The following is a 20,926-nucleotide window of genomic DNA, read 5'->3' as shown; positions in this document are numbered from 1 at the left end:
TGGAACCTGCCTATCTCTGAGGCCAGAATCTACAATCTTAGCCACGCAGCTCCACAGACTCTCCTGGCTGTGCCTCCCCAAGTTCTGCCAAGTGCCGCCAAGAATCACAAAGATTACAAGGGGAAATAGGTGGCTGGATCTACCTGGCACCCAGGACTCACCTCCAAAGGCCTCCAGAGAGGCGGCAAGGTGGGTGGGAGCCCACCTAGGCTGAGTGCCGGAACCCCTGAATTCAATTCATCTCCTACTTATTTAACTCGTGTCTCAACTCTCTTACCTGTCACTCTACCCCGGGGATGCAGTGAGGATAAAGCTTCACCTTGAGTGGGAAGCCACTCAGAAGCAGCAGCTTCTGGAAAATCACCAGGAGCAACAGTGAGGAAGGGGCCTTGTTGTCCAGCAGCAGCTCCTTCTTCCCCAAGGATGGTCCTTGGACAAGCAGGATAAGCACCACCTGGGAACTTGCTAGAAATACACACTCAGAGGGAGGGCGGGGCAATCTGTGCTTTCACCAGCCTGCCAGCTGACTTGAGAACCACTGCTCCAACATCAGGTCAACACTCTGAGTTCTTACTGGTGGGGAGAGACACAAGGTAGTAATGGGCCCCCTTCCCTTCACTGCCCTCCCATTCATCCACTAGCACAGGTTAGGAGCAGGGGAGGAGAAGGCAGACAGAGTAAAAGTCCTCCTGGAGCTTGCATTAGACAGAACGTAAATCCATGACCAAAGAAGGAGGTGGTCCTGTTAGGGATTAATGCCATGAAGGATATAAACAAAGTGGTGTGATGGAGGCTGACTGAGGCTAAGAGTGAGAGTCTTTAGATGGGATGGTCAGGAAAGGTCTGTCTGAGCAAGTGACACTTGAGCTGGCATTTGAACGGGGAGAAGGAGGCAGCCTTGTAAATATCAGGGACAGAGTGAGTGCTTCTAGCAGAGGATCAGCAGGTGCAAAGGCCCGGAGGCAGGATGGAGCTACATACATGAAGGGGAGCAAGGAGCCAGTATGGCTAGAACCAGTCTGAGAGAAGAGGTGCTTATATTGGTCCCTCTCTGACGTCAGAACAATCATACTACTTCTGGGTCAGAGATGGGTATGGAACCAAGAAACAAAGGCCTTCCTCCCCAGCTGCAGCTGGCAGACAGAGCAGGCAATGTCTGGGGGTGCAGAGCAGCAAAAGAGTGTACTTTGGCTTTGCACCCCAGCCCTGCCTTGAGATCCTCTCCCCTCATAGCCCGGCTGCTCTGTGTGATCCATCCACCACCTCTCTATACTGTAAGGAGAAGCAATTCTTCCAGGAGGCCCTGCTTCTATAGACACTTTGGTGATTATGGCACCAGGAAAATACTCAGTCTGGGGAGACAGGGTGACCAGACTTTGAAACCAGCTCTGCCATCAATGACATAATTTGGGGCAAGGGACTTTTACCTCTTTGACTTTGTTCTGCATCTGGAAATGGAGACAGGAATGATTCCCACCCCCCACTTCCAAGGGTTATTGTAAAAATTAAAATATATGCTGGCTATGGGACAGTTAACCCAGTATCCAGTAGGTGCTTGGAAAATGGCAACTATCCCCATTTTTCTTCATCAGCAGAAAGTTTTATTTCTTAAGGTTCAATATTTTACAGATAATGGCAGAACCAAATAATAATAATACTGGTGAACTATGAATACACATTTCTTGCTTAACTTCTGAGGGCAGAGCAACTGACGATGGAGAAATTCAGACATTTTCACCTTGAGCACATCAGCCTTGATCCCAGGACAGACTGGCCTCATGGATGTAGGCGGCAGTGAGGGGCAGGGTCACAGCCAGGAGACAAGCGGCCCAGCACCGCCCACTAGAGGTATGGCGTGAGCCACATGTGTCCTTTGAAATTTGCCAGTAGCCACATTAAAAGAGTGAAAAGAAACATGTGAAAACAATCTTAATAATAATATTTTATTAAAGCCACAATATGCAAAGTATCATCATATCAGCCCAAGATTCACTACACCGTTCAACACAGAGCATTAGAAAGGAGACCTTTCACACTTTTTTTATTTTCTTTGGCATTGCTTTGGAAATCCAGGGTGCATTTACACACTTACAGCACGTCTCAGTTCGGACTAGCCAGGTTTCAAGTGCTCATTAGCCACATGGGCTTGGTGGTGGCTGAAGCAGACAGAGTGGCTCAGGGGTGGGCACGTGGGACCTGTGAGCCAATCTGTCCTGCCCGTGGTTTTGTGTAGTCTCGTACGCTAAAAATGACTTTTGCCTATTTAAATGAAACAATCAAAACAAGAATATTTTATGATACGTGTAAAGGATATACAGTTCATATTTGTGTGTCCATAAATAAAGTTTTATTGGAACACACTCACACCCATTTGTCTACAGATCATTTCTGACCACTTTCCATGGCCCAGCTCAGCGGTTGTGACAAAAACCATGTGGCCTCTGCAGAGCTGAAAACATTTACTTTAGCCTTTTACAAAAAAAGTTTGTGGACCCATGTGTTAGGAGAGCACACCTCCCCCAACTCCTCCTGACTCTAGACTGCCAGATCCTTCCGTGTGGAGAGGTGACTTACATAGGCTCCAGAGGCACTGGCGGCCGACCTCTCAGCTAGGCCACCATGATTTTGTTGGTGTTTGGTAGCATTTTCATAAACTGGATTTACTTCATTTCACAGCACAGGTTCTATTTCTTACATTGAAATCTTTCACTAGAAACTCTTAAGCAAAGAATTCCGAGGGGAAGGCCTTAAGGAGAGCCCCTCCAACCCAGGTGGCTCTCAGGTGACTATGATACCACCATCCTGGCACCGGGCTGGTTAGGCCAGGAGAGCAGCGGATGGGGTGGAGTGGGGGGGAGAAGGGTGGGGTGTACCCGAAAACTTAGCCAGTGGACTGTTTTCCAGCTGTGGGCCGTAAACAGAGTCCCCCCAAACACGCGCCTCGATAAATCCAACCCCTCTGAGCTAGGCACCAGACATGCATTATCAAGTAACAACCCTTCACAAAGGAGCCAAGCCAGAGTTCCCGGTAAGAAAATCCATTCGAAAGGAGGGGTCTGAGTGCTCAGGCCCCTCAGCAGGTGAGCAGCTCAGTGGGGCCTGAGCTCCAGAAGTATGCTCCTTACAGTGACGACCCATCCTGCCATCAGCCCTGAGGATATACTTCCACTGTGCCAACACTGAGGCACAGAATCCCCTCGGTTCCCATAACAAATCAGTAGCTAAGGAGGTGCCCTGGCCAGACTTTGCTCTCTCACCAGAGAGAAGCAAGGAAAACAGGTGGATGGAAGGAAGCCATGTTCCCCGGACTTGGGCTGGGAGAGTGCTTGTGTTGGGGGTTGGGGGGGGGGGCGGGTGCAACAGAGATATACAGACTGGACAGGCGGACAGACAAACCTTCATCTGCAACCTCAGTGCCAATGTTAGCTGAACGACATCCAGGATCTCTGCAAGCCTCAGTTTGCCCATCTGTAAAGAGCGAGTATGAACAGACATCACACTAAGAGAGCGTGAGGATTTAGTGAAAGAACGCACAGGCAGTGCCTGGCACATTATGCGTGCTCAGGAAATACTTGTTTCCTCATCGTGTCTTTGCTTAGCTCCCTGGCAGGTAGCAGTCCGTGGGGATCGAACAAAATGGTGCCGGGCCCGGAGACAGAGTATACAGTGTATAGGTTCAATTGGGTGAAGACTCAAAACAGTGCAGGGCACAGAGTAAAGGTTTTATAAGTGTTATCTAACATTATTATCTTGTTGTTATCATTAAGCCCAGGAAATGCTCCACCCTTCTGAAGAAGTTTATTCGAACAACTCCTAAAGAAGGCTGAGAAGAGGCACCTGGGTGGGTCCGTCGGTTCAGCATCCGACTTCGGCTCAGGTCATGATCTCGCGGTTCGTGAGTTCAAGCCCCGTGTCGGGTTCTGTGCTGACAGCTCAGAGCCTGGAGCCTGCTTGGGATTCTGTGTCTCCCTCTCTCTCTCTGCCCTTCCCCTGCTCACCCTCTGTCTCTCTCTGTCTCAAAAATAAATAAACGTTAAAAAATCAAAAAAAAAAAAAAAAAAAAAGAAGAAGAAGAAGAAGGCTGAGCACTAGTGAAGAAAACCTCCTGACAAGCGGTCCAGTATAACCACAATGGTGGAAGAAATGAGGGAGTTGCCTCATGCCGTTTGCAGGGATGTGACTTCAAACACCCAGAACCAGAAATTCTGCACTGTCCTCATTAGCAGCTTTTGAACATTTCTGAATAACACAGAGGCAGACCAGAGTCATTTTGCTGCAGGGTTAGGTCAGTAAGCATCGCGTGTGTCCAGGCAAGAGCAAGGCCATTTTCATCCATGCAGTCAGGCAGCTGGGCACCTCCCACAATGTCCCAGAGGTTCTGCTGAGAGTGGGGGCCAACGACGTCACCGCAAGGATGGGATGCCGTAGCACGCCGCCTGAGGACAGCTTTATTTATGCTCTTGCAGAATGTACATGCAGGCCTTGTTTTTCTGGCTGATTAGGGAGCCAGCTCACATAGCGTCCGAGGTTCTACATTTAGAATTGTGTCTTCATTCACATTCTTTCCACGCAGCTCACGGCTCCTGGACTGGAAGAGAGTGGTTACTTTTGCCTGGGCCCGTCCCCTGGGAAGATGCCAGCTCACCTCGAGCTCCTGGTCCAGAGTTTGGGCCGAGTTCTCTGGCTGTGCTCTGGGCTGAGGTGGTCCACGCCGGTGTGCCCACCATGACCCGAACCAGATGTGGAATCCATGGCCCAGGGCAGGTAGGGCCCATTCTGGGAGAAATGGGATTCTACAGCGGTCAGCTGTGGTCAGGCTAGCCGGATGGGGCCCCCAGCCAAGCTCTGAGGGTTTCTGCTCCCAGCCCGGTCTCTTGCCAGGTCAACTGTGTTTTATTGTTCTCTCCTGACCCCTCCTGCTGACGCTAACAAAGCTGCCAGCCACTGTCCTGCCCCCTGAAAGTTCCCTGGGTCACCCTCATGTCTTTCTTTTCTCAGGCAGCCACTTGAAGCAAACACCGCCAGGTCCTGCCACACTGCAAACCTCACCGCTTCTAAGACTCCAAACCAGGCATGCGGTCATGCTGTCCACCTGGGAAGAATTAAAAGTAAGCTGGGGAAGAAACATGCTGAGAAGCGGGAGGAAAGCGGGTTAGGAAGACCAGGGCCCTGCTTTGCCTCCTGTTACTCACACCCCAAAGCAAACTCCCCCATAAAACGAGATTTCGTGATGCAGGCTTCCCTAAAATCTGGAACAAAATGATCTGGGTCATACACACATAGCGTGCAAACTGGCTGTGAATCGTGCTTGAATGTGTAATAGGGGAAAAAAAGGAACTAGAACGTCAAACCCATGATTTTACAGGTATTGTTATTCACCACAAAGCTCTGGTTTGTTTGTTTGTTTGTTTGTTTTTTTTAAAGTCGATTTGAATTCTCTTTACAAAAATATAACAAGTAAGTGATGGTACGGGTGGTTGAAGGCATGACAAAATCGTCCCAAAAAATGATTAACATTTGAGAAGCTTTGCCGTATACAAGCGTATACATGTACACAAATTGATTTGATCTTCAACCCAACAGAACATAGGCAGTCTGTCCATCTTAAAGATGAATAAACTGAGGCACAGAGAGGTTAAGGGATTTGGTTGGTGTCAAATAGCTGGGAAATACAAGGGGTCAGGGCTCTGAGTCTCTTGTGTTGTGCTGTGCTGTGTTGTTTCGTTTGCTTTGCTTTGGTTTTAATGCTGGCTCACATTTCAAGTTGATTCTTTTCATTGGCCAGGTTGGCTAGTGTTGGTTTTGGCAAGCAGGGGAGGCGGGTGGGGCGGGTAAAATCAAGGGGCTCGCTTTGAGTCTCCCTTAAGCCATCTCTGAATACTGATCAGTGAGCAGGTGTCCCTGCAGTCGGGTCCTAAGTCCCCAGGGCAAAAGGCAAGTAAGTTTTAAGGCTCTGGGGAGGAAAGGGGGCTGGATAACCCTGCTGTTAGTGGTCAGACCCCTCCACCTGCAGGGCAACCAAGTCTTTCGGACTTGGTTCCAACTGACGTTCACAGACCCAGGTCCCTGTGACCCTGGCCACAGATTCAAGGCTGGAGGTGGTGCCAGGCCCTGAGTTAGGGCTGGGACAGAGGTTGCTGGCTGTGAAGAGCCCACAGGGGCGGAGTGGACGGGAGGCAGTCCACAAATAGATACAGAGATACAGTGTGGTGCAGACTTTCGGGGGCTTTGAGCACCTCAAATAGTGGGGCACCTGGTGGGGACCAGCCCCTGGGGTTTCCTAGTCCATGGGCAGGGGAGCACGAAAAAACGCTCTTGAAAAAAAAGACAAGAGCTCTTGCTTTAAATCCTAACAGTGAGCAGACTGTCACAGGGCCAACTTGGGGAGGGTAAGGGAAGGGGAGAGCTCCCAAGTGTTGGAACAGCATGAACAAAGGCAAAGGAGTTGGAAGATGTCTGGGGGTCTGCAGGCGGTTTGGAGAGCAGGGAACCCCGGGCCAAGACTGAAAGTGGCCATTGGGCCAGCCGCTCCCAGAGACGGAGAAGGGGAGCTCTCAGCTGCAGAACGAGACCCATCCACCAGCACTTGGACCCTACATGCCACGAGGCCTGCCCCGGCCAGGCTCACCAAGTGGGCACTTACCTTGCCTCTTCCCTGATTATTTCCCATCCTTCTGAAACTCTCACCCTGAAATCCCAGCCTGGCTGTCCCCCAGCCTGCAGCTGGGCGTGTTATTTTGCTCCAAAAGCACAGCAGAGCGCGGCTCCTTACTCGAGGAATGCAGGCTGCGGTCCTCCGAGGCGATGATGAAACGGGCTATTTCTGCCCCCGGGACATCAGCAGGCCTCCGGGCGCTGGCTCCAAGGCTCACACTATCGTGTTTTTAACGTTTCCCTAGACAAATGTTTTCCTTCGCACCCTGGGATCTTTGTATTTGAACCTGGGTGCTGAAATAGCTTTAGAAATCATTCTGGATTGAAGTTGGAATCATGGTTAGGGTCCAGCTCAGCGGCAAGCAATTTCTCACTCCCCAAGTTATCTATTACCAGTGGCCGATCTGGATGTAAAAATAGCTGGTGAGGCTGTTTGTTTAATCTGACTGTTACCTGACACCACGCGGGTGTTGCTGTGCGGACTGTTTGCCTCCTTCCCCACCAAGAACACCATTTGGTTTCCCCCGACTGGGTCTCTATGTAGGCACACTTCATGAACTTCCAGTGGCTGGACAACTTCTGGCCACTGATTTTCCTCAGGTGGGCAGGTTTGTGAAAAAGATAAGAGGTCTGGGTCTTGCATCCGTGGCCCTCTCGTCTTTGGGCAGCCAGCGAAAGAGGGAAGAAGTTCCGGCTGCCGGGCAGAGCCGGGCTGCTGGAAGAGTCAGGGTTGTCCCCCATTCCTGGGGAGGCCGGAGAGCAAGCAGCTGGGACACGCGGAGAGCGGAAGGTAGGGCGCAGACACTTGTCTGGTTTCTCGGCGTGGGCAGGGAGGCTCACGCTCCCCGCAGCAGGGACATTTGCTCTGGGCCACCGGCACCGTCGGGGCTGGAGCTCTGTGTCCGGGAGCCGGGCAGGGCGGTGTGAGTGGGAAGGGCACGCTGGGGGCTGAGGTTCTCAGCGGGGTGCTGGATTTCCATGTGGACCATGAGGGGTACACCGTTCAGGGTGCAGATGGATGTGTGTGACTTCATCCTTACGTGCGTGTGTCTGGGCACTTTGCTCTCGCAGGGTTGAGCAGGCACAAGCCTGTGGATGAACCCAGGTCGTGCGTTGCCAGGACGAGTGTGCACTGGGATGTTTCTGGCCCGTGGACTCTGAGAGTATGTGTCTCCCGAACGTGGAAACCCCCACAGTGTTCTCCCACACCCTGGGGGTCCTCGACCAGACTCACGCTTGGCCATGTTTAAAGTCATCTCTCTCTTTTCTCCGGAAGAAGAATTGATCGCTGAGGAGAGTAAATACTGAATCTGTGTGGAAAACTAGACAGCCTTCAAAAATTATTAATTAGGGGCGCCTAGGTGGCTCAGTCGGTTAAGCGTTCGACTTCAGCTCAGGTCATGATCTCACGGTTTGTGAGTTCGAGCCCCACGTCGGGCTCTGCGCTGACAGCTCAGCTCCAAATCTGGAGGCTGCTTCAGATTCTGTGTCTTCCTCTCTCTCTGACCCTCCCCCACTCACACTCTGTCTCTGTCTGTGTCTCTCTCAAGAATAAATAAACATTAAAAAATTTTTTTAAATTATTATTTAGGATTATAAACCCCTCCATGGATGTTGATCATGGATGAGGCCATGTATATGGGGGGGTGGGGGTTGGAGGCAGGCACGGAATATATGAGAAATCTCTATACCTTTCACTAAATTGCTCAGTTTTGCTGTTAACCTAAAACTCCTCTAGTAAATACAAGTTATTTTTTGAAACTAAATTATAGGCCATTTCTCTCAATGCATCTAACCCAATTATAATGAACTCTATTTGAAGTAATAGTTTTAAAGACTATAAGTATAAGAATCCTGGAAAGTAGATTAAACACACATTTAATTTGCCAGCATTCCAGCTTCCTCTACAACAGTGGTTGGTAAACCACGGCTGTGGGCCAGACACCTGGTTTGTAAATAAAGTTTTATTGGCACACAGCCACACTTGTTCATTTCCATTTTGCCCATGGCTACCAAGGCTGAGGCCATATGGCCAGCAACGAGGAAAACATTTACTATGCAGCCCTTTACAGAAAAAGTTTGCTGACCCCTGCTGTATGAGAACACTCCTGAGATGGGCTGATCTGGTACCCACACCAAAAAAAGAAGGAGGGAAATTTCCAGCTGTTAAAACAGCCTGTAAGCTGGACCGACCCTTCAGGACCAGTGGCCAGCTCTGGAGCCCCAGCCCCTCCTCAGGGCTGGTTTTTCCAGTCTGGCTGGTAAAGAAAATGTTCAGTTTACCATTGGGAGGTTAGCTTTGCTGTGGAGTGTGGCCTGGGCTGAGCAGGGCAGATTGTGCTTATCAGGATGGTTTATAAATAGACACCTCCGGGTGACCCGAGTCCAGCGTGTTTCTGCCCCTGGGTCTTTGGGAGGAGAACAATCGTGCCTGCTGTTTGGTGACCAGAAGCCAGTTGGGATGGGAGCAACTGTGTCTACTGGGAGGAAGAGGGCTGGTGGGATGTTGGGTCCTGGAAACAGGGGCTTGGATCCCCTGGAAAACTGGGGAGAGAGGGTGTGGGAAGGAGGCAGGGAAGGCTACAGAAGGCTACCAGTCCTCAGAAGGTGAATGCACCCACCTCGGTGTCTTTTCGCCAAGTGTGCAGGCAAGTGTCTTGGCATCTTCTGCTTCTTTGTTCCTGACCCTAAAGAAGCCTTAGAGACCCTTACAGAAAGGGGAAACCCAGAGTCTGGAAATAGCCCTTTTCCTCCAGCCTATGCCAGAAATCTCAGTAGCTGAAACCTGCCAGCCAGTGGAGACAGGGCTGGGCCATCTTCCTCACTGGCTCTTGGGATTTCACTCCGTCTGCGCAGGGTTGCTGGAGAGATGCAAAGGGCTTCAAGAGAAAGGTGGCCCTCACGGAGACATCAGAGCTGACATTTCCCAACAGGCTACAGAGGGTCTTGGTTTTATTTCCATTTGAGGGTTTAAACCACATTTCACCGAAGCCAGCCAATCTGTAACCCTACAACTCGATTGTGTGTTTCATTCAGTGGGTCGAGAGGACCCCAAATACCTCTTCATTTCTACTTGGTTCCCAGGGGTTGCACAAGCTAGTGAGGACAGATGGAGGGGGAGAGGACAGGGGATCCGTCAAGGTACGTGGAGAACGTGGAGCACCGCTGAGATGTGTCACCCCCAACGTAAGTCATCGGTATCATTAGGGCGCGTTCCCTGGAGGGGGCTGCACGTCTCCTGTTCAAGGTGGAGGCAAAGCAGTTGTCGGCTGACCTCGGTTCTCAGGTGGGAGACAGAAGACCGCTTGGTGCCCAGTGCATTCCTTTCCAAGCCTGCATCCGTCAGCCTTGGAGAGCTTGACGGCAGTCAGAATGTTTGGGAATCTGACAGCAAGAGGGTCAACCAATGTGGCTTTCTCCCCAGGACTTGACAGACAGACCTAGAGGAAAGGACAAGGGACCTTTCTGGACCACGGCACGTGAAAGTGAGGACACCTTCCCTGTGTCCTCTGTTCTCTGCGTGGTCGTCCCTGAAGGCTCTGGCCCAGAGAGGATGAGCACAGTGCAGGCGCCTAGGGCCTAAAAGAGCTTCCAAATCCCACAGAGATGCCTGCAAGAGCCCCGGGGCTCCACAGCCTGGATGCTGGTGCCTGCCTCAGTTGGCCCCTTCTGTCCCTCAGGAGCCCCTTCCAGGATGGGCTTGAGCTTACGCAAGGCTACAAGGCTGAGCTAACGGAGGGATTGCAAGCCTTCACCTGAAGCTGACGGAAGGCAAGGCGGAGAGGAAACCGAGATTTGCTTGAGTGGCCCAGTGCTTTCCGCACTCCCTGCTGACTGTGGAGGCTCGTTTCAGGCCTCGTGCCCCCGAGCCCCGCCTACGACAGCCAGGTCATGCTGGAGCCTCCCCTTGGTCTGCCATCTCCTGGGGCAGCCTGGCCACATGCAGGACCACTAGCTGGTCCCTCACCCGGCCCTGTCGGCCCTTCTCTGAGGCAGATCAAGCCTAAAGGCCGCGGAGGTCAAGGGGTCAGAATTCAAACCCGCTGGGCTAAACCCGCCAGCTGTGAACGACTTCTCTCCCTGGGCGCCCACCATTTTCATCCCTGGCTGCCTTCCTCCCACGTGCAAAGCACTTACAAAGATTGTCCGGGTTTTACTGCCAAGGTCGCCCAAGTATGGTAGGTTTCAGGATCCCCTTTGCAAAGCTTAGAGAGGCTCAGTAACTTGTCCCAGGATGCACAGCTAATAAGGTGCTGAGATGCAAACCTGGGACCCGAGTCCAAAGCCCATGTCTTTTCCACACCCAAATGAGTCTTTATGAGGAGGCCAGTCCGCTTACCAGAGTCAAAACCTTCCCCAGAGAAGCCCTGCAGCCCAGACAGGCTCCTCCCTTAGAGCCTCAGAAGTTCCCTGCTACTCCGAGCAGCCCTGCTGGAGGTGCTCAGCAGGGGCTTTGGGGTGGGGCAAATCTAGATTCAGTCTGGCTCCACCTTTCTTAGCAAGCCCCTGGGCCTCAACTTCCTCCTCTGTAAAATGGGACTACCAACCAATGGGAACCCATCTCAAAGGCTCCTTCGTGCATTAACTGAGCAAACATATGAAAAGTACCAGGCACACAATAAATATGACGACTGTTTCCGCAACTGCCCTCTTTGTCAATTTGTTTCTCTCCTGCTTAAACTGCAACTTGGATCTTTTCCTTCCAGAGGTCACGAAAGAGAAACCCCAATGAATCAGGGCTCAGCTGATTCATGTTCATTGCTCAGCTGTAGAGCAGCTGGCACCATGGAGGACTGACCCATCCTCACAGTGACCACTGGACATTCACACGTCATTATTACCTTCCCTCTCATACCAAATTGTGTCCTGGGTCTGTGAACCTTTTAGCACGTGGGGTGGAGGCTCAGGCCCAGAGGGAAGTGATGTTCCCACCCACACGGCAACGTGGGCAGCATCTGGACCACTCCGTGCACACCATCATCAGCCAGGACGCCCTGCTCTTCCCCACCAGCCCCTCCCGAGGGGGAGAAAGGAAGTTAAAACTTTACTTGATTTTACCTACTGTAAATTTACCTCATCTTAATTTAAATCTCAAGGGGAAGGGCGGGAGTCCAAATTGTCATTGAGCGTGGAAGGTTTCCCCAAATTGCTTTGGGGGCCTGCCCAGGAGCTGCAGACGCGCTGTTTAAGGGGAACACCCTACAAGCGCCAATGCTGTGCAAGGTCAGCCAAGATCCAGTCTAAGAGTGAGGGAGCGGAGTGGTCTACTAAGGCAGAGAAACCAGGCAGAGAGAGCACACCTGGGGGTGAATCCCAGGACAGGGAAGCTCCCTGGGCGCGCTGGTCAGTCACTGCCTTGCTTCTCTCTCCCTTTTACGTTGGGCAAAGGCAATGTTGTCCTAGTGACCACCATGTCCCGGCCCTAGGTTAGGCAGGATGCGTGGTGGGGGTGACAGCGACATTTACAGATCGTTCCTAGCTGCCAGCCACCTCACAGACATGAATTCACTGGGTCCTCACAACGACCCCATGAGGCAAGTACTACTGTTAGTTTCATTTTACAAATGAGGAAACTGAGGCACAAACAGGGTTTATTATTTGCGGAGGGCCACTCACAGCTGCCATAACCAGGAGCCATGTCCAAGGGGGCCTGGCATCAGTGTCTGCCCTTCCCATTATGTTATACTGCCCCCCTCTGGAGATTAGAAATGATGCCAGCTGGCATTTAGTGAGCACCTACTATGTGCTTTACACACACGTGTTCATTTAACGCACTCGGCAATCCTGTTGGCGGGTGTTACACAGTGGTAGATAGGGGATTCCTTCTCTGCGCTTTCAAAAGCCCAAGATCTCAGTGGCGGTAGCTTCCATGTATTGAGTCCTTATGCTGCGTAAGTGTCCTCGGGCCTCCTGATATGTTTTCACCCCCGCCCTTCACAACCACCCAGTGAGGTAGCTATTGTTGCGGATGAAGGATCGGAGGCTCAGAGAGGAGAGGTAACTTGTCAAGGTCACACAGGACTAGGAAAGGGGAGCCCTGGTCTGACTCTCAATCTCGGGCACTTTCCACCACCCTCTGCTGTGTGCCCAGGCGGGACCCGGGTGGGTGCTCACACACACACACACACACACACACACACACACTGGCAGCCAAAGCTTTCTCGCGGCTGCCTGCATGCAAGCCCCGCCTGGTGAGACCTCTTTCCTTCCACCTCCTGGACGGGCAGCTCACACTCACCTCTGCCTGCTCTCCCCTCACAGGGGATGGTCCCTTGAGGAGGGCAGTGTTTCTGATTCATCTCTGCACCCCACACAGGCACAGCCTCCCCAGAGCCGGGCCTAGAGCGAGGCATACGCAGTCCAAACCTCAGGGGTTGACACCCATGTGGCCCAAGTGGCCCAAGAGCTATGACTTATCAACACAACCTCCCAGAAAGGGGCACAGCCTCCAGCTTAGGGCAGCGGTGCCCCTAGTGTGGTCCCAAGACCAGCAGCACCAGCATCCCCAGTGCCCCACCGCCACCCCCACCTCCCAAGTCGACATCTCCCGGGTGGGGCCCAGCACTCCAACAAGCCTTCTGGGGCCCTGAGAAGGACCCCTGCCTTAGGGAAGGAAAGGGGACAAGGTCCCCACGTTGTTCTCAAACATGGTAGGAAATGCTCCAAGAAGCTGATCTTTTCACATCGACTGGAGCTGTGGTTTTAAATAACTTTGTCTGAAGAACATTCTTCAGGGTTCATGTTTAGAAGGATAACCTGGGTGGCCACATCTGAATTCTTTTTCTTGCCACTGTAAAGCATCCCATGAAGGATTCCATGAAGAAGGCGGGGTGGTTGTCAGTCCCTCATGGCAAGGAAGTTGTCTCTCCTTCACTGGAGGAGCTGGGCTCTCCACTGCCACGCCCCTGGGAGAAAGGACAGCTGTCATCTACCAAACAGGCATCTGCCATCTACTTCCAACCTCCAGCAGGAAGCGAGAAGGCCAGGGACAGCCAGGCTCTGGTGTGTGTGTGTATACGTGTGTGTGTGTGCGCGCGCATGGGGTTTAGGGGTTTAGGAATTCCTGGGTTTAAGACTTCCTGATTCTCCAGGCAAGGCCCCTCCCCGATCCCATAAAGTCATGCCTTCCTGGCTGTGCAGGGACAGGGAATATGGCACCCTCCAGTATGCTCCCTGAAGGACAGCCAGGTCTAGTTTTGCCAAAGCAGATGCTCCCTGATGGGAAGACGAGGGCCATAGAAGGTAGAAGAGAAGGTGCTAAGAGAGAAGCTTGCTGCCACTCCCCACCCTGCATGGACACCATGGCAGATGGAGGCCCCCAGAAACCCAAAGACTCTCTCTGCCTTGGCTGCATAGGAAGGGCAGAGTCATGTAGCACAGACACCTGAGTCTGAATCCCAACTCTGGTGCTCTCTCGCTGTGTGACCTTGAGCAAGTTCCTCAACCTCTCTGACCCTCAATTTTCCCACCTCAGATTCCTTTGGCATGAACCCTGCCTAGCTTGCCTCTGGTTGTGACCACTGAGCAAGACCGCGGATACCAAGTGTGTGGTGGGTAGCAGGAGCTGCATAAATGGGGCAGACACCTGGAACTGTCCAGCAGGGTGCTGATGCTCACAGAAGGCTCTCCCAGCTCTGCTTCTCTGCCTCTGCCACCCAGCCCCATGACTCCGATTTACAGATGGGTGAACGCTGCAGCACCCCTGACCCCATGGTCTGGGTGCCCTGCCCAGAACCTCCTCTCCTGACCAAACCTGGAACGCTCCAGGGATGCTTTCATGGGGTGCCCTCTCCCAAATTTCCTGGTTCTCTTCCCAGGGGCTGGAGACAGGATGGGTGCCGAGGGACACCCTCCTCCCAACGAATCCAAGTGTTTTTTTCTCTGGGAGCCGCTGAAGGGGCCTCCTCTCTGGACAAGGCTCCCCAAGGTGGAGTTCAGGTTATTGGGTATAATCAGGTTATTGGTGTGCCTGACTCCACAGCTCATAACAAGAGAGCCACGCTTGCCAGTAAGGGGCACGGCAGGCTTTCACAGCCTTTGCACCATACACAGAATCTCAGGTGTGATGGGGTGCTGGCAATAGGACATCCTGTGACCCAAGGTCGTGAGATGAGCTCCTAGGAGACCTGAGGGCAAGAACCAGGAGAGTGGGGGCTGCGGGTGGCCAGGGGTGGGATGGTCCTGAGCAGAACTCCTCAGCCTCCATGAGGCATTTCAGAAGCTCCTGGAGGAACCCCTTTAAATGCCGGTTGTAGGCACCCCCTCCTTCCCAGCAGCCTTGGGTTCAAACCCCACACCCTCAGGCAGTAAACCCCTCTAGACTCCAGGTTCCTCCTCTGTAAGGAACAAGAGTAGTTGCCGCTTTTCAAGGTTGTTGCAAATATTAATTACACAATAATAAACATTAGTCAATAATATTGGGGTATATGAAGTACTTGTCCTATGCCAGGCACTTAGTACAGGGGGATGTCTCTTATTCATTGATTCATTTGCTCCTTTGACAAAGGCCCAGGCACTGTGCAGGGACTGGGGACACAGCACCGAAGCAAGGGCAAGGCCTGGCCTGTAAACCCACCACCTGAGATGGTCTCCTCCCCTCCCCCACATGCATCTGGGCAGACCTTGCCAGGCACGGCAAGTGCCTCAGCTCCCCACCTCTCCATCCAAAGGAAGGCCCAACATCACTACAATTGAGCCTAACCAGGAATGCCTGAAATTACTGATCCAGAGTAGTTTATAAAACACACTGCAGATCAGAACTCATTATTGGGTATAAAAATCACTTACCAAATTGCAAATAGGTTTTCTTTTAAATAGAAGGATAGAACAGAAGGTATCAGAGTAGTACAGATAAGCAGAGTGAATTTTGCTTCCTGAATTTTCCTTGATCTCCAGTTGGCCCTCGAATAACGAGGCGGTGAGGGGCACCAATGTCCACCCCATGCAGTCAAAAATCCGTGTATTTTGACTCCCCCAGAACTTAACTACTGATAATATAAGCAGTCGAATACATATATAGCCTGTACTCTATTATTACAATAAAAGAAGCTAGAAAAAAGAAAATGTTATTAAGAAAGGCATAAGGAAGAGAAAACACATGTATGGTACTATACTGTATTTATGGAAAAAGCCACGTATAAGTGGACCCATGTTGCTCAAAGGTCAACTGTATACGTCTCTGAGCAGGTTCTGTGCTGCGAGGGAAGTGTATTTCCTACTCTGTGTTGAGTGAAAAACAAGCAGGTGTCAAAAACCTCCACTCTTGGGAGACATGTGGAGAAAGGCACGCACATAGCTCCCTTCATGCCCAGTGGCCAAAAGGTAAAACACAGTTCTGTGGTGGCTGGGGCTCACTGGGCCTCTTCCTGGGGCGGTGTCCCCCTGGCCGGGGAAGGACCCAGGACCTGGGGAGTCGGGTGGCACTAATCACCTGGGGACTCAGGTAGTGACTGCCTCAGGGACCAATTTCAGGACCCTTTCTTTCCTCAGCTCTCTCCAGCGTGGGGAGCAGCCCAAAGCGGGTGGGCAGAGCCAGGTTTGTTTCTTATGATTCCTGTTTTGCAAATAGGTAGAAGTTAAGTGACTTGCTCAAGAACAACCCTGCCCTGGTACCAGGCCTTCAGCTCTTTCTACTGTCTAGAACTGCCTATTCGATAGCTAGCTCATTTTAGTTCCTACCGTTTCCAGAATTCAGGGCAAGATGTTCTTGGAGATGTGGAAGGTATGAATGAATGAATGGATGAATGAATGAATGAACAAATGGTGTTCCAGTGGCTGGGCTAATGTTTTCTCCTTGATTCCACAACAGCAGTTCTCAGCCAGTGCCGAATCTGCCCCGGGGAACTTCAGCAAATAGTGCCAAGGTTGAGAACCCCCGTTATTTATACACAGGTGCATAACATTGGCTCCATTTTACAGATGAGAAAACTGAGGCTCAAAGACTTGCTGTGATTTAGCCGAGGTTATACCCAGGGCATGTAGACGAGCACCAGAGCCTGGACAAGACCCAGGTGGACCCACCATTTTGGTGGCCCCTGTGTTTCTGAAAGAGCTGTGTGTCCCCCTTCCTGCCCTGCGCTGGCCTGATGGTCAGTATAGCCCCTGGAGTTTGGGTTTGGTCTGTCCACTGAGGCCATCTGCCGAGAGCACCTGGTGGATCCACTTCTCAAAGCCCAGCGATGCCAGGCCTGATCTCCTTGCTGGTGGAAGGGGGTGTCCAAAAACAGCTCTGGCTGAGTCTAGCACATCTGGCCACTGGGAACTCCAAGGAGTGTTCCCCGACAGTGGCCAGCCACCAGAAATGGTCAGAAACAGGGCTGCGAGACCCCTGCCCAAGGATCCTTATCAAAGTAAGAATCCAGAGGCTCCCGGAGCCCCCGTACATGGGATGGTCCACTATCTGTATGTCAGACCAACTGCCACAATACTGGGTCAGCAGTTGGGTGTCAGCCACTGAAATTAGCCGGTGCTACAAAGCAGGAACTTTGCCCTGGACAGCCAGTTGTTAAACATTACTCAGCCCCCCGGTCACACAACCAGGGAACAAAACAGGAGCCAGCAGGGTCAAGTTGCTGGGTCTTTGAACTCAGCCCCTCTTTCCACCTCTCTCGTTCCTCCCCTGGCCTCTCTATCTTGCTTCTGCCCCGTTATCCTGCGACTGGGAGCTCCACTGGGCGTGTGGGGAACTCAGTTAGACCAGGCCTGGCCTTCCTTATGCCAGGCCCCGTGACCTCTAGCTGCAGACATGGGTAATGCTCAGAGGCCCCTGAGGAAATGTCCCGTCCAGACACGGCAGACTGGTGACCCAGGAAGGAAATGCGATTCAGACTGAGCTGAGCTCCAGGGAGAAAGCCTCTCTCCTCCCTTGCTATCTCCTGAGGGCAGCAGAATGCCCACAGTAGCTGTGCTCACCTGCTCACAACTGGCTCTGTGAGTCCAACGAGCCTGGCCAAGCTGGTTCCTCTAGCCACATTCCCTGCGATTCCTGGACTCCTACATGTTGCAGGGCTTGGAAACCCCTTGCACATGTGATGCGATTCAGGGAAGATTCAGACACAGGCCAGGCCAGTGCTGCTGTTGGGGCCCCTGGTGCACTCCTGTACACTGTATTCCTGGGGCTGGAGGAAGCCAGGCTTGTCCTCTCCCAGGGCACAAGAGAGTGGGGTCAGTCTGAGAGCCTTTGTTTTTCCAGGTCTAGTTCCTAGGCTGGGGCCATTCAACCAGGCCAGGATGTAGGCCCACCCTCTTCCCCTGCTCACTCCAGACCAGAGGAACCAAAATGGCCAAACCAGATGCACAATGACCCGTGTGCAAATCAAACCTGCATTTTCCATGCATGAGAGACCCTGCCCAATGGAAGCCAATCTGAGGCAATCTGAGGTATATGTGGCCCCGTGTCCTTGGAGATTCACCTGAGTTCCACAAGGCAGAGCCCAGGTCAGTCCTACCACCGCCGTATCCCCAGCTCCAGAACAGGGTGGCACACAGTAGGGCTCTGGGGATAGTTGTCAAGCGAATGATTGCACGAAAGACCTTCAAGTTTGCTTTATGAGAACCCATGTTTTCTTCCGGCACAATGTAATGACCTTGAAATTTCTAATTTCCAAAAGTTAAAAGGACAGAGCAATCATCGCACTGGGGATAGCCGAGGAGGAATCATCATGGGGCCAGGAAGCAGGCCCTGAAGAAAAGATTCGCAATCCCAGCTCCAGCTCTCCCTAGGACACAGCGAGTAACCCAGGTAGCCTCAGTTCCCTCACCTGTAAAGCGCGGGATGATGGGTTTTAGTGAGGAATGAGTGAACACAGGCACGTGCCCTGCTCCCCCTTCCGAAGGACCCCAACTGAGGAAGTCGATTTTGCCACCCTCGTTCACCTTGTAAAATATACGATGTAGACAAGGGCGTTCTCTCGGAAACTGCCAAGCGGGAGGGCTGTTGGCAATGGCACAGGGAGGTCAAAGAGCTTGGCTCTGGGCAGGGGTCCAGAGCAAGGCACTGGCCTGGTGTGGGGTGGGTGGGGAAGGCTGCCTGTGGGCCGTCTGTGCATTCACAGACTAGAACAGGGCCCATGAACACACAGACAGGGGGCTGTCGTGTTCGCTACGCTGAACTGCTCCTCAAGGCATGCCTACCTCAACATCTCAAAAAACCACCCAGAAAGAATACCAAGAAGAATCAATTCCAATTTGTTAGGGCCTTCTGGGTGTGATAAAGCCAACCCTTGTCATCTCCACCAGCTTCCTGCTTCCGCTTTGCTGAGAAGTGAAAACACCATTCAATTAAGGTAATTAAATCCACCCAAAGAGCCAGGGCTCAAAAAAACCACACTACAGGCAAGTGGTCAAACCCAGCAGCAAAGCAAACCCCAATGGCTTCCTGTGCAAAGACAGGAACCAGAGGAGAACGAAACGGCCTTCTTAGCAGCTGGAGAGCATCCCTCCCGGCTCTGCAAGGCCCACCCGAACCTGCCTGCCATCTGCCTTCCCCGACAGGGAGGACCTCCACTCACCAGCTGAATCAGCACGTCCATTCCTGTGGTTCTCACGAAAACTGGAGCTGAGAAGATCCGTAGGAGGTGATGAGAAACAAAAACCCTCCTCTTCTCCATCCCGGCCCTCGATCCCCCCTTGAACTGCAGCCCACGAGCCCAAGACACGCCCATCTGCTCCCGAGCCCAGGGACCAGAGAGAGGGTCAAGACTGCTTCCTGGAGGAGGCGCGGAGTGATGGTGAGCCTGAGCTGAATCCCAGCCTCGGTTCTCTTCTTTACAGGCTGTGTGACACCGAACAACGTTTTGCACCTCTCTGTGTCTTTCCTTCTCCACCTAGAAAATGGTGACAGTTCAGGCCCGCTCACCCCACCTCATAGAGATGATGGGAATCAAACACATGTGTCCCAAACTGCAGGGTGACGTGCAGACATGAGTCATCCTGTATTGACTCACTGCGTTGGCCTCCGCCGAGGGTGACCCGCTCTGGGTTCCAAAAGTCGTGAGGACCTCGGGTTGCCAGATAAAAAACAGGATGTCCCATGAAATTTGAATTTCAGATAAACAATGAACACGTGTTTTTAACTTAAGTATGTGATGATTAATTTTACGGAGAACTCTGATACAAAGTGTATCCCAACGATTACACGGGACGCGTTCAAACTAAGCCGGTTGTTTACCTGGAATTCAAATTCCCTGGGTGTCCTGTATTTTTAATCAGCTCAGTCTGGCAACCCAGCCATGACAAACTGGCAGTTCCTCCCTCCCTTTCTGTGTCCGACTCTAGGAACACACAGGCCTGGGTCCTACGCCCAGCTCTGTCTCTCACCAGCCGTGTGGCAGGGAATATTCGCTTCACCTCTCTGAGGCTCCAATGGTCTCATCTCGGAAACGAAGCCGATGGCACACAGCCACCCGGACGATTCTGGTGCTGGAGCTGGGGCCTCCGAGCGGGGCCCCGGTTCTGGGGGCCTGTCACACTTCTTCAGCCGCGGGGCTGGGATGAGTAGCGGTATGTAGGGCGTCTGGAGAAGGGCGTGCAGAGGGCGAGGGGTATGAGTCCCCTCCTCCAGCCACTTCCTGTCCACACTGCCTGGGACAGACCAGCAGAAGTCGGGCTGCGTGTCGTCTCAGGCCTGGGCGGGCTCCAGCCAGGAGTCCGGTGGGAGGCGAGGAGACCGCGGGGTGGCAGAGCTTTCGGCCCTCCTGCGACCACACCACACACTTGCAGCAAGCCTCGGTCCTCACACCCTTACGAGCCAGAAAGCGCGTTCAGCTGCAGCAGCTGAAAACAGTGCCGAGTGACCACCATGCACCGGCGATCCTCTCAGTCAAAGACGAAGCAGGTCGGGGCTCTCACTCCAAGGAGCTCAAGACCTTGTTGGAAAGATGGATTTACAGCAGACACAGTGGAATAAAGCCGTTAAAAAAACAAAAACAAAAACAAAAACAAAAAAAACAAAAAACTCTACAAGGAAGAGGAGAGCTGAGGAGGAAGCAGTCAGCAGTCGGTGGCCGGGGGACACAAAGAGACATGGCCGGCAGCGAGGGTAGGACTCCAAGGAGCCAAGCCAAGAGCCACCTGGGCCTACTGCTCCTTCATCAGTGCACCGCAGGCCTGGAGAGAGGCGAGCATGGGGAGAGCCCCAGCTCTGCCACCAAGAGGGCCTTTGGGGTCGCGCAGAGGCATTTGTAAGGGACCAGAAGAGAGGAAACTGTATCTGCAGAAGTCGGCATACTCCAGTGCACGATGGTTCGACAGCATCCTGCAGTGTGGCACAGAA

At 52.5% G+C, this 20,926-nt stretch overlaps 1 protein-coding gene across 6 annotated transcripts in view; it reads left to right on the top strand.

Annotated features, from left to right (window-relative positions):
• Positions 1-5,045: 5,045 nt before the first annotated feature.
• The window catches only part of CD2H10orf71 (chromosome D2 C10orf71 homolog), a 28,767-nt gene continuing 12,886 nt past the window's right edge, over positions 5,046-20,926 (top strand). The window contains exons 1-2 of one of the 6 annotated variants that reach the window (XM_030334962.1): positions 5,046-5,108; positions 9,739-9,840. The gene's annotated coding sequence lies outside the window, so the exon portion shown is untranslated. Of the gene's footprint in view, positions 5,109-7,190; positions 7,445-9,738; positions 9,841-18,263; positions 18,395-20,926 lie in introns of those variants that run through there. The other 5 variants (XM_030334963.1, XM_030334965.2, XM_032595208.1 and 2 more) reach the window with 5 other exon arrangements.

The sequence above is a fragment of the Lynx canadensis genome, chromosome D2 (assembly GCF_007474595.2).
Source record: "Lynx canadensis isolate LIC74 chromosome D2, mLynCan4.pri.v2, whole genome shotgun sequence".
Lineage (NCBI taxonomy): Eukaryota > Metazoa > Chordata > Mammalia > Carnivora > Felidae > Lynx > Lynx canadensis.
Note: the sequence above shows the minus strand (reverse complement) of the source record. Positions and strands in the feature narration are given on the sequence as shown.